Raw genomic sequence first — 15084 nt, 5'->3', positions numbered from 1 at the left:
GGAGAGAAGAGGGGGAGGGAGCTGAAATTATTCGCGAGAGGGTGTTATTTCCCGAAGCTGAGAAAATGTTCGCTTTAAAGGCAAAACTGGGGTAGCTCTGTAGCTGCGGCAAGGAAGGGGTAAGTTTTAAGATGGCTTCCAGGAGAAACGCGGGAGGTTTTTAAATGTGGGCGTGGGATAGGGGGTGGAGGGTTGTAGTGCTTTTAGAAGGGTTGTAGTGTACCGACATACCTATTTTATTTGGATTAAATTGTATTATACTAACGAAGTTTAGATAGTTTTTATAGAAATTAAAATTATAATTATATATAGGTACGTGCATATTTTTATAAATTTTATTTTGGTTGATAATTACTGCTTTCTTCTCCTTGCATCATTGGGCGACTAATGTTTCGATATTCTTCCAATCGATAGAATTAAGGGCAATGCGTTTAAGGTTATTAAAAAACGAAAACTCACTGTATTCAACCTTATAAAATCTCTATTTTTTATTTTGTCAAAAGCCTATTTTCATATAAATGTTTTCAATTGAGACGGATATCTATCCAGTAACGCTGAAGATATTATCAAAGGTTACCCCAATTCATAAGAATGATATCAATTCTTCAGAAGAAAACTACAGGCTGGTAGTTGTCCACTTTTTCTACATCAGATGAGCATGCACACCATATCTCCAAAAATCTAGTAATTTTTAATTTAAATCAAATTTATGTAAACGTATTACATATAGATCCTACTTAATTTTATAAATAATTATAAGTTCACAACATGGCATTATAAAACAAAGAAATGGGTAAGAATTGTAACAATTTTAATTTATAAAAAAATAGCGTAATCATGTGATCATATCATTAAATCAATGTTTGAGAGTAAATTCACGTTAAGTCACCTTATTACATGGTTGCCATTTGTAATAATGCACTACACGTCATTTTGGCGTTTGTCTCGCATGATACCCGGGTATTTTTGGATGGTATAACATAACAATACAATTTCTTTATTAGTTCTTAGTTTGAATCAATCTTGATAATGGGTTAATCGTAAGACCCCGTGTCAGTTGAAAAGAGAGTTTAAAATAAAATTTGATGACTCGTTAACCTATGATTGTATTTTTCTGACCGTTGCTAATCAATGGGTAGGAGTTTCTTTTGCGATGATTTTAAGGCCAATGTGAAACGACTTATGGCGTAGCTTGTCAATCGTCTCTTGAAAGATTGTTGAATACGACATCGTCATCTGCGTACTTCAAGTCACACAGTTTCAACGTAAAGCTGACAGCTATACTTCGATCGGGTGGTTTTGACTTTCGTAATAATATTAAGTCGCAGATAAATGTAACAAGGTTGCAGCTCAGTATTACTCTGGTTATGAGTTTGAACTATTCTGTAACAATGCCTTCAATTCTGATACAACACTCGCTACTCCCATGTTGAATTTGATTTTGGGAGGCGTTTTTTATGCCATCTTTATCCACTAGATTATAAAAAAGGCGACGTAGGTTTTCAAATACATTCAAGTAATACACAAAACTCTCAATTTTTTAGCTCATGTTCCCGCCAGAGTAGTCACCGCAGGTTGCAAACTGCGGTTTTTTTTCAAAAAACATTATCGGATCGATTTTATAAAGATAATGAGTCACCAATACCACTAAAACACTGAATAGCATGATGCTTTGGTAGTTGTTACAACTCAGGGGATATTTTTTTGTGAAGCATGACCATTTCTCCATTCACCAAGTTTGAGTGCATTGGCAAGGATTAGGTAATTTCACACTTTTACTTTTATACAAGCACTTATATACTTATTTACGCTCTCGTATGGTAAGTATACAGTTGCGATATTTTCCTTGGTCCAGCTTGGTTTTCGGTAATGCAGCACGTAGTTTGTTGTTCTAGATCTAGAATCACTACATGGTAAGAAATAATTATCTTGGCAACGAAATTCCTATATATTCTTCCGACCCTTCCGATTTGGCTTCAGACCGGATAAATTCACTGACGATGCAATAGAAAACAGTTATCACCTACTCCGAAACTGCCTCAAGTAAATATGTCCTAGGCATTCTCCTAGCTAGATAGAACGGATGTCTTGCTTAGATAGTACATCATGGTCCTTTTTATTATATAAGCTTTGACTAGGAGACGTATGTACTACCTCAAAACTATTTCACTTGGACCCCATCTATTGAATATCCTCTTTGATTACTTTTGTCAATCCCTATTCCACACAGCTCCAGCATCATCGCCGCTTATGCGGATAATGCGCTACTCCTGGTGAATACAAACAGTCTTGATATAGAGAGGATTTGGAAATCACGATTACTCGCAAACTTACTTTTTCACGAGTTAAAGTCAAAGATAAGGTCACGTAACCTAAGTATTTTACTACAAATGTTGAATTATAGTATCGGTCGATTGGCGATTTCTTAACCAAGATAGATTCGAAATAAAGGTAATTTGTTAGTTAAAAAAAAAATAGATATTATATAAGTATTTTTTAGCTGTTGCAAATGTTACTTTTTACTTTTTTTCGTTAATTTTTATCGAGATATTTTCCATCAAAATGAGTGCTGAAATAATAGACTGACGCTGTGAATAAATAATACAGAAAATATTTTTATTTTTATTGGATGAATAAAAAATCCAAATAGTGACAAAAAGGCAGGAGATATTTTGTTGACGGCATGTACTCGTTTCACTGTCTCTATTATATTTCCACTGTATTCATAAAGTCGGAGATAGTTACAAGGAAATCTTCAAAACAATACTGAAACCAATTCTATTGATTAAAATTAATTTTCATTAAAGCATATTATTGAAAGGTAGTAGACATATCGAATTACAGTAATTATAACAAGACAAAGCAATAACATTGTAATAGCTATCACCTGAAGTTAATAAGTAGACGAATTAATATGGCTTAAGTTTTCAAGGAAAATCCAATAAGCACTTAGTTTTGTTAGCATGATAAACTTATAAGCAGAAAACATCTCGTCTTGTAAAATAGTATTCTAATCTGTCAAAGTAGAGTCATGAGGACTTATCGATACAACAAAATGTTACGCAATAGTTTCACTTAGTTGAAGGTGTAACAATCAATTATTATTGAGTCATGTTTGGGCAGCATAATTAATCTGATAAGGCATTGCTTCTTTTAAAATGATAAGTAAATAATATTCAAACAAAACATTTAAAAAGTTATTCTTTTATTAGTTGTGACTAGTTATTTAACGCTTATGATTGCCGAGCGGTTACGCGTCAAGATTATAATTTCATAGATCCCGGGTTAGAATCCCGGATCGGGCAAACTCACTTGTTATTTATTCATGTGCGTTTGGACACAAGGTATGGACCTAATAGGTTTTTCCGACCATGTCTGATCCTAATAGGTTTAGCAAGTGGCTAACATCCATTTTATCATAAAAACAAAAATTTATTAATACAACCTCCACATTCTCGTGGCTGTGATCTTCTTAATAACAAACATGGTTAAAAATTTAAAAAAATAAGCCCTGCAAATGATTAATTTGTTTGAAATAAATGTAAAATCCCGCCTAAATTATTTTATTTAAAATTAAATTATTTTATTAATTAAGTATTAATTATTTTTTCAATGAATGGTTAAGGGCGGACGTGCTCAGCGTGGGTCAAAATAGAGCTTTTTTTCTATTTTCAAAGCATGATCCTGGACATACCTTAAACGTTGTAGATAATCTATTTATATAATTTTGAAGCCTTATTATCTAATATATTTATTTTAAACATTTGATGACTGCATAAAGTATTTTTATTACATAAAATAGTATTCTTTTAAACATCTCGCTCTAATGTTTTAGAATATAGTCATATTTCGGTACATGACTGTGCAGTGGTGTTAAGATTTTTTACATTTATTAATTTTTAAACGCATTTATAAAACCATAAGTATAATATAAATATATTAGGTGTATTCTCCTGTTATTATAAAATATATGCAACAAACAGGATAATAATTAAAAGTCATCAGCATCACTGCCAAATGAATTCAATACCGTATACTTATCTATATAATTAATTCCTATTCCTAATATCAATATTGTAAACCAAGAGTAGTAAACCTAGTTACAGCAATTAAATCAAAGATGTTTTTCATTGAAAATAAAATTCTTTCTTTCGACCATGTCCGATCCTAGTAGGATCATATGGGCCTCCACAGAGTAAAAGATAAAATTACCTATTACTAAATTGTCTCATTTTGGACCGCGAAACCCGCGAGAGAAAGGGTACCGCTTTTATATAAACTGCCATCGGCAAGTCTTGCCCCCATCTCCTCTACCCTTATTCAAAAGCCTGCCCCCACTCCTTCCTTGGCACGGCACCGCCAGGAATTGAAGTTGGATAATTATAATAGTTGGGGAAACTTCAAAATCCCCAAACCATCGCGTCTTAACCAACAGGAGGGTAACCATTGTTTTTATTAAAAAAGAAAAAAAATATTGTGACTCCAGAACAGTGTGTTGCCTAATTGTGAATTGTGACATATTTGTGGAAGTCAAAAAAATGTTCTAAAATGTTAACGTCTTATTTTTTTTTCAAATATGGGTATGTTCTCAACTGTGTCACAAGCTTTTTTTACTCTTCTTAGGGGGATCTGGCGTGACGTTACTACGTTAATTACGTTCTATTTATGATAATTGTGCGTCGAATCACTTTTACGTTGTTTATTCTTTTTGTGACTAGAAAACACGGGAATTTAAGATGTCTGCATTTTTTAAAAATCTAAACACGAAAATTTAGGTCTCTATGTGGAAAATTTTATAAACCTTATCTGAGAGAATTGGTTTGACGACATCGTCACATCACCAAATCTGTATTGTGAGCCTCTTTTTCATTGGTTTATTTTGTGGTCTGCCTATATAATTATATATTTTTGAAGTTATACTTCTTTAAATATAGATCAGAGTATATTTATGGCGTGTGCGCGCGCCGATGCAACACAATTTATTATTATGATTATATTCATTTTGGTCTCGTGGGTACACGCGCATGCGCATAGTGTCATTTAGTTAGTCGTTCAATACAACCAAGTAAACAGCACGTGTTGTAAATATAACCAATATTTCTACACTGTTAATTTATATTCATAACACTTTATTTATATTGGAGTGTATATTTATTTTTCATTGTAAAGATTGTGTATCAAGATTTGACGCTATATTTTTGTACCTAAGTATTATTTATGAGAAAAATTATACATCAATAAATAAATAAATTTTGTGAATGTTGAGTTTTTTATTAATTCATCATGGGCACTTCTGTATCGATTATAACTGCTGTATGGCTATATGAGACACATATAGCCATACAGCGTATATTATCATGTGCTATATGAGACACAGATGAATCGCGTACGTTTTAATTAACCTAATCCACTGTAATATTAATAGACTTAATGGTAACGGCTTATTTTGTTTTGTTTTTTTACATTATACCCGTCCTTAAACCTACTGGATCATATTTTAACTTTTTTGTATTCACAAAATATGAGGCAGCCGAACATTAAAGACTGGGAGGAATATAAGAAACTAGTGGAGACATTTTTGTCCAGTAGTGAAGTAACTTCTGTTGATGATTAGGTACCTATGTTTAAATATTATTTTACCATTGCCCAAAATATTAGATAACCTCTTTTATCGTTAATAGATTATTTAAAACCATACGAATACGTACACCTCCATACCTTTTTTATTTTATGCACTAAAATCTTAATACCTATTGTAGAATGCATCGTATTATTCTATTAGTTAGAACATCATCACTAATGAGCGGTATTATATTTTCTTTCAAGTATTTTTTAATAAAGCGTCTGATGCCTATTCTTTTTGGCATCCCATCTCCCGCCACCCGCCATCGCTGCCTACCTAACAGAACATTATCGTCGTCGGAGTAGGTTCCTAGGTACCTACCTAATCTTAGAGCCACGGAAGAAGTGGCGGGGGGGGGGAGGCTTGGAGTGGGGAGAGCCACCGAACTCAATTTAAGTTTGAACGTTTGTTTTGATTATGGTAAAGACGCTGTGTTATCATCTCAGAAGCGCGCCTGGCAACGGTGCTATATAGAATTGTTGTCATATTATGTAACAGGGAAATAATATGGAGATGGGAAATTTAAATCATTTAAAGGAGGGTGTATTTTTAACACGAATAAAATAATGTGGTATACCTAGATGTATATTGTACAAGGAAAACCGTTAAGATGAATGAAAAGCGCTTAATCACAAATTAAATTGAACTTATCATTTGATAGGTACCTACTTACTCACTTCAGGGTAAAGTAAATCACTTATATCGGATAATTTTAATAAGCCGCGTTTTCTTCCTCCTTCTTACCTTGACATTTAGGGCTCGTTACATATATTTTACCACGTTTTTTTACCACATTTTTCTTAGCTCGTATTCTTGTTAGAACTCGATGCGTGTGGGTCTTCATCTGAATGCCGCTAAGACCAAATCCATGTGCAGTGCTGCTTGCATCGACGCTGACACTCTGCGGGTTTCTGGTCTGCCCGTCGAGCTGGTGTCCAGATTCAAATACTTGGGTGCCACGGTTGCCGATGATGGTGGTATTTATAGTGAGCTTGAAATCCGCATGGGTGTGGCGGGCTCTGCGTTCAACCAACTTGGAGTCGCCTGGAGGTCAAGGCTGTATTCTGTGAGGACCAAATGTCGTTTGTTTAACGCGTGCGTGCTACCTGTGCTCCTGTATGGCTGTGAGACATGGCATCTTACTAAGCTTCAAGAGTCTCGGCTTTTGAGCTTTGAGAACCGATGTCTCCGCAGAATCTTAGGGGTACATTGGTACGACCGCGTTACAAACACCCGAGTTCGTGAGCAGACACAACAGCCTTCGGTGATTGAAGTTATCACGAAGAGACGAATAACGTGGCTGGGACATGTATTCCGGATGCCGCCATAGAGTGCGGCACTTCGTACCCTTGTGGCATAGCCTCAAGGGTTCCGTCGCCGTGGCCGGCCCTCCCTCACCCTGCAGCGATGCTACAAAAGCAACCTACGTGCTGCAGGTCTGACATGGCGGGAGGCACAGGAGTTGGCGATGGACCGAGGGAAGTGGCGCCAACTTTTGCTTGCCCTATGTCCCAATGTTGGGACGTGACAGGGTGAAAGAAGAAGAAGAAGATTCTTGTTAGTCCGGTGGTTGTTTATCCAGTACAAATCTTGCAATCGATTTTTAACTAACTTTTCGACTAGCTAGACATTTAAAACTTTAAGAATATACCAGAACACGATGCCAATGCATTTTTTCAATACTTTTAGCCATATTTAAGTAGAATTGAATTCATTTTCAGTTAATTCTATTTTGTATAAAAAGTCAGAAAAAATCCGTAAAAAGTAAAATACTATTATTGGTTGCTAAGGGGGTCGTCCTAGAAACTAAATTATTAATATATACGTGCGTTACTATGGAAATCAATATTAAATGTTAAAATGACATTTCAGTATTCTATGATATTTATTCAGTGCCTATTTCTATCAAGTACAAAAAAAGTATTTATTAATACATAGAATTGTCAAGTTTATATGATTCAACAGAAAATTTAAAAACGTGGTATATAAAAAGTTCTTTTTATTTTGTAATTATTTCAATTTCATTTCTACAAATAATCTGTTAATAGCATCCACCCTAGGGGCGGCAGGTTATATGAAAGTATGGTGAAGCAGGCAAGTATGGTGAAAAAGTATGGTGAGGCAGGCTGGTAATCAATTTGCGGCAAAATTTCCACGTTAGCATTATATTATTATTATATGGGTACGTTATAATGACCAAAGTAAATCCTCCGTGATGCCCTGCATTTTTTTTTATCGCGTCGCTATTTCTCATAAGTTGTCGGTTATTGTTGGCTTGCTTCATTCAGTTGTATGAGAAAGCCGATTTCTTGCCCCTCTTTTTATGTATTACCTCTATGCATCCACAATTTTTATAAACGATTTTATTTTATTATAATAATTATTATACGTACCTATTTCAAATAATTCTCAAGATATTATGGATATTTTTTTCAAAAAAAGTGGAGTGTCTACATTAGTTTACTAATAATTATTGTCCCTTATGCCAGCTGATATAATTAGGACTAAAATAATTATTATCTACGATATCAGACAAGTAACCATTATCAGCCACCACCTAGGCACCTACAATCTTGCTAAAAGAGTTACAATGTAATTTTCTTATTGTGACAAAATGGTAAGCGTTCTACTTTATCGCATTAATTCTATGAAAAGTACTATGGCTTATTACTTGTATGATGCAACCCTAAGTTAGTTGTATACAAAACAAAGTGTATGTGTATTTTCTTGTACATTAATGTATGTAATGAATAGCATTGCAGCTTGACTACCTACAACTACATAGATACATATGTGATACCTATTGCATTCCAGAAAATGTCGTAAAAGCCTTCCTTAATTATCAATTGACGGTGAGATTGGGGTAATTGTTACCAAGTGGCTGAAATTAAAGGATGGGGTAGAATGGAGAAAATTCGTAACAGGGGGTTGGTAGATAATATTATTTTGAAGTGACTCCAGATGTCGACATAGGTATATTATTGCAATCTGCTTAATTATTGTAAGATAATGTATGCGTATTACGCTTTGCGTTATTCTAATGTAAGATGTTAATGGTACGATATAATAATAATATATCACCTTGAAGGCTCTAAATCAGGTAGGTAAGTACTTCATTACCTCAATAGGAATAGGAAACCACATTTGAGAGTATAGATAATATGGTTTTCCTTGCAAATGTGTTTATAACAATATGCGTAAATTTAATTGAAATTCACATTGTTTACTGTATGAGAGAGTTAGTGATATTTCATAATATGCAAACCATGGGTGTAATATCTTTATTTTTTAAAAATTGGATATGTATTTATACGAAAAGGTCATAAGTACATATAATTATGTATGTTTGTTATGTTATACCTGAACCCGATTATTTCTCAGATATATACCCTGGAAAACATGTTGAAATGGTATTCAACAACCGGTAATAAAAATAACTGGTACACAACCCCTAAAATAGTTTCATACATGACGTCACCATTTTTTTTTTTTTTGTAGTAGAACTCATCTTGTTATCTCACAATATGTTCAGATAACACTTATAGTTAAATAGTCTAGATCTAGAATATCCATCTGATAAATAACCATAAAAATGCCAAAATCTTGAAATATAATTATTATTGAAATTTGACACAACCTATAGGAACAACACGGAAGAACGATTCCCCGAAATACGATGTTGTAGATTCATTGATAAGCTCAAATAAGGTTAGTCTAGAAAAATTTTAACGTACACAAGTTTTCCTTAAGTCCATTATATTATAACTACTTTTTTTTTAATAAAATAAGAATTCTAAATAATAAAACCCATTCCTTGTATTGGCATAATTTCATCGCTTAGTGAAATGGGGTAAAATAAACGTGTTTTTCTTGCATATTATACACCGACCGACCGCGGTCAATTAAACGCCAATCAAGTGGCAGTAAGCTGGACCACTAATTCAATTATTCTACAGTTTAGCGCCCCAACAGATTTACCGATGTTTTGCGCGTAGCCAGCTTATGGCGTGCATGTGGTCAACTACGGTGTGGATGTCTTGTCTACGTACCGATTTATGGTCTTTTAATTCTTATGTATACGAGCATAGCTGTAAATAATGTATACTAATTATGGAAAATAAACATTAAATACTATTTGAAAAGGTATTCCCAAACTCGGTTTTCCCATAATGAATAATTATCTTTTTACACAGAAATTCAATGTTCTTTCACAAGTAAACGAATACTATCTAAAACGTCTGATTTTGGAATGCATAATTCAAAAAACTAGTGGTTGATTTTTGCCATCACTTTCATACCTACATATAGACTGCATCTCTATATAAAGCTCTATATGAAGGAATAACTAATAAAAAGCAATATATTATATAAATAGTAAAGGCGTGCATTTTTGAAGCAAGTATTAATAGACAATTTTGAAAAGTTTTTAAATAACAACTGTCAGAATTTTAAATGAATGGTAAGTATTTATTTCAAAGTATCGGTATAAGCCCGCCAGTTTTAATGTTGAATGTAAAATATTGGTACAGCAAGAAATAATATTCAAAAATCAGTAATAAAAATAAATAATCATTATTTAAATGACATGGGCCAATAGATAAAATCAATATCCATTATTATTTTGATAGTATGAAAAGTAAAAAACATTCAATGGGGCGCACGGCATTTTAGGGTTACCATTATCGCATATAAAGTATATTAGTCTATGCATTCATGAATATCGGTAAGAACAAAACTATTAATGTTTATATTATTATTAAAAGAAGATCAAATAAGAAGTCGCAGAGGTGCAGAAAAAATAGCTAGATGGACATTTCACAAAATAAATGGGAATAACCTTAAAGATTAAATTAATAATTGATCAAAAATATAGGTTCTCTAGGTAGGTACTACAAATATTACAGAAATCATTTTTTTAAACTAACTACCTATTATTGTCTAATTTTATATAAAAAAAGAATCTCAGTTTGGGTACAACAATAATTAATAGTATGATATTAAATTTATCTCAATTAAAATTGTATGCTAAATTAATTAGTTAGGGTTCGTGGATTTTTTATGTTTTTTACTCATCACTACAAAAAATCTTTTTTTCAACGTCTTTTAAAATTACTAATTTAAGTAAGTATCTTAATTATTTATATAATATGTATATTATTATTTTTACTATTAGTGTAAATGCCGAATCAGATAATAATTTAACATTGTTAATTATTTTTTACAGTATGTAATGTAAACAAGACCGTGAAACGTATTGCCATTGGCGAGCCAAAAGTCCGAGGACAATTAATAAGCCGTCCGACTTGTCTATGCTCTGATATTGATCAACGAACGAATAAAAAAATCGAGTTGTCAAAAGTTGCGATTATCGGAATGTTTTCCGATAATCCTAAAATGTTGTGTTATTTATATGTAGACTTGCATAAAATAATATAACAGTAAAAACAACACAAATTTTATGTTTTCTTTTAAGAATTTCATAAACGTTTTTAGTAATAGGTTGTACGTAATTGAAGGAAAAGATTTTTATGTTATCGTTTGACTGGGTGTGTATTCTAGATTATCATTTCCAATCATTCACATTGATCGACATCGGTCGTCTTTAGTAATAGGTTGTATGTAATTGATATATCATTGAAGGAAACGTCTTATTCTGTCATATTATGTTTGTTACCATTGATTATTATTGTGAATTTTTGAACACAATAAATACATTTATTGTAAACAACTGAAGTCTGTCTTATTATTTAATTCTGATACTGAAAATAATATGTAATAAGCACTATACAAGTCTGAAGTATATCTTGTTATTATTGCAAAGTTGAAAATGTATATAATAGACACTACAATTTATTTAACTCCGCAATAAAGTAGAGATTAAGGGTTTGAATCTCATAAGGTAAGATTACATATATCTTTGAAGTGCGCTTAGATCAAGAGTATATGCCTAACAGCTACCTACAACTGATGGTTTGGAAGGTCCAGTTAAGTTAAGTTACAGCTGATAGTTAAAATGAAATAGTATCTTAAAGGCACTAGAAGCTTGCTTAGAAGACTCACATTGCATCATTGAGCCATTTTATAGATACACTAAATGGGCGTAAGGGATGAAATAATAGAGAAATTCCATTCTAATAGTACAATCTGTTCTGGAAAGCCAGATAGAAAGAACAATACTATCCTACTAAATTTAACATAATAAGGAAGCTACTAAATAAGTTATTTCTGTAAAAGAAAAAATCTGTCCAAAATAGATTTTATACTGACAAATTGATATTTATACTTACCTGTAATTATTTAAATAATTCCCTATCATAATTTAAATACTTCCATTGTTATATTATAATACTTACCAATAATCATTTTTTACTTGCTGTTCATATTAAATAGTTCCCACCTTTTTAATAAAATACTTGCTCAATTTTTTATTAAAATACTTTCTGTTAATGCATATATATACTTACCCAATAATTTGAAGCCAATAGTAAATACTTAAACCACATAGTTTAAAAACTTTCTTCTGCTTTAAAGCTAATTTATAACATTGATTATCAATTAACAAATAAAATACATTTTCAAGTATGAGTGTGTACCTATTACAAATTTATGTTGTGTTTTATTTTAGTCAATGTAATATCGTTGCAACAAGATCATGAATTAATTGTTCATTTCCTAACACAGCTATCACATAAGCTTATGAGAAAGTATCTAAAGATTGCTGCTGATATATTATATGTATATATATATATATATATATACGTCATTCGTGACAAACTGGTTTAATATCGCCGATAATATAATAATTAACATACCAACTATACTATTTTTATAAGTAGAATTTCTATATTTTTATTAGTGTTAATAAAATACTACTTATATACAAGTACAATAATAATAGGTTGATATGTTGATATGGTACTATTAAGAAGTAGAGTCGGTTTTTTCTCACAGTAGCTACATATTATGTCTAATATATTTTATAAAAAACAAAAGTCCTTTGGCTTTGCTAATCCATGAGTATTAAATTTGGACGTGGAATATATTAAACACCGAAAAATCAATTAAGTCTGAACGCAGGGGTATTTTTAAATTTATTTTCATTAGCACTTCAGTGTTTGGCTTTACAAAAGAAAAGGGACAAACCGTCCCCTATGACGAGTTTTTCAGGATTTTTCAGGGTTAAATGTGAAAGGGGATGCTATGAAAACAGAAAAAAAAGTTTTTTTTTGTAAGCCACAGGTTGGAAAAAAGTACGGTAAAGTCAGTAGTTTGTGAAATTATAAAAAAAAAACATAAAATTTAATCGTTATACTTAATAACCTTAATTATTCTTACATATAATAATTAAACCGCAAACTATATATTTTTAATTATAACATATATAGGTAGGTACCATCACTAGGTAGATAGGTACTAGGTTATTATCTTTTGTGTATGTTTTACATAACTTTGGAATGCAGCATTAGAGTTACTTAATTAATTTACCTAATTCAGATTAATTTTTTCAAGATATTAAAGTTTTCAATAAGTATCTACTGACGTAAACTTGCCCACAAGTAGGTATATGTCATAAAAACGTACAGTAAATTTACGTTTACAAGTATACTCATAAATATAAATATACGACACAACAGGTTTGCCATTGCTTAAGAATATTGTTTGCATGGAAATAGCATTTTATAAAATGTTTGCTTTATTATTCCTATAACATAAGGTTAGAATGTTGTAACCTGATGACTAATTCATTACTTGGGATAATAAATCTTTGATGGGAAAAATATATAAAAATATACAAAGCTCACTTTTATTTTTAACATAGTAGACATAACGGACTAAAACTAAAAAATGAGACCATTCGAAACATTCATAACTTTTTGACGACACCTTGCCCTCTAGTCTAATTTACATAGCAAGCAGGTACAAATTCGTTAGTCCAGTACTTGGGGCATTTAATAGACACGCAGGGAGGCATTTACTCCAGTCCCTCGAGCTTAGTTGACTCTACTGAAAATAAAAATAAAACCGATCTACCCAAGGTTATTTTTCAGCAATGTTTAAATTACTTAGGGTCCTTTTGCCTATAGGGGTGTTTTTCGCTTTTTTTATTTTTTCAGCAAGCTCCTCATTTAAATAGAGCCTTTTTAAATCTTCTTTTTCTATTTTCTTGTATTACCTTTTCCACTCGTTTTCTCTATCCCTTAACGGGACTATTTCACGGTATGTAGGTATTCAATTCAAAAGGATCTGGCTAATTACACTTAAAAATGTCATCAAACTGACGTTGATTTTGAATCAACATGAAAAATATATGTTAATAAATATGAATATTTTAAAATTGCATTATTGGAAAGGTCGATTTGTAAAAAATCTCTTTCATAAAAAACACTACAGTAAGTATAAGTTTAAGTCACAAGTGGGTATACTTAAATTATTTATGTATTGATTTTAATATAACATAATATAATACAATATTTATGCAGAATGAAAGGATATAATAATTAAAGAGTACAGCTACGTTATACATTATATTAGCTGTAGGTATAGCATTATTGATTTTTTTACGTACTTCTAGTGTAATAAGGTTGGGTACATAATAAATATTCACCAAACATAGCATTGTAGTATTTACTTAGGGATTGCTATACCGAATGAATATATCAATACCGGTATTTCGGTATTTCTTATTGAATACCGGTATTAGTCAAAACATATTATAGAAACAAAGAAGTACTTATCAATAATTAATATAGCTATTAAAATCTATTTAAAACACTATTTTATAGCAATTTGAAGTACCTACTTAGGTACCTACATTTATTATGTTGACTTTTGTAAATATTTATAAATCATAATATTTTAGAAGGAACTGATTTTTTTTACAGAACTACGGGTACAGAAAAATTTCTCTGAAATTCGAAGTCTGTTGAAATTTATTAATTCATCGCGATAATTCTATAAGTATATTTGAGGGATTTTATTTTATTGTTATTTAATTTTTGTAGGTTTCAATCAATGTACCTATTTGCGTTTTGGCAGCATAAAAAATATAAGTATACTAAATTTAATATAAAATATAAATTCATTTTTGAAATACCAAAAAATACCAGTATTTTTGAATTTTTGAAACCGGTATTTCGGTATCGATAAATAAAAGAATACCGGGTTTGAAATACCGGTATTTCAATCCCTAGATTAAAATAAAAACTGAAGTGAGGTAACAACTGAATTCGACTACTCAGCGTTCTGGATTACAAAAACATTTATCATCAGAGATACCTAATGGAATTTTCTTGTTTCACATACAAATGTACCACTTTTGTGAAAACTTAACTAATTATTAGGTATCGTTGCATCTTGGGTGACATATTGTATCTGCAATAATATTATGAGAGGAGAAAATGATTCTAATAAGTATGGAACATGTAAACGATAATCTCTAAAGCAGTGGTGACGACTCCTTA

This window comes from Rhyacophila brunnea, unplaced genomic scaffold (assembly GCF_057557595.1).
Source record: "Rhyacophila brunnea isolate RB1 unplaced genomic scaffold, BYU_Rbru_1.0 scaffold_4, whole genome shotgun sequence".
In the NCBI taxonomy this organism is placed as follows: domain Eukaryota; kingdom Metazoa; phylum Arthropoda; class Insecta; order Trichoptera; family Rhyacophilidae; genus Rhyacophila; species Rhyacophila brunnea.
The sequence above is the reverse complement of the archived record's forward strand: the minus strand, read 5'-3'. Positions refer to the sequence as shown.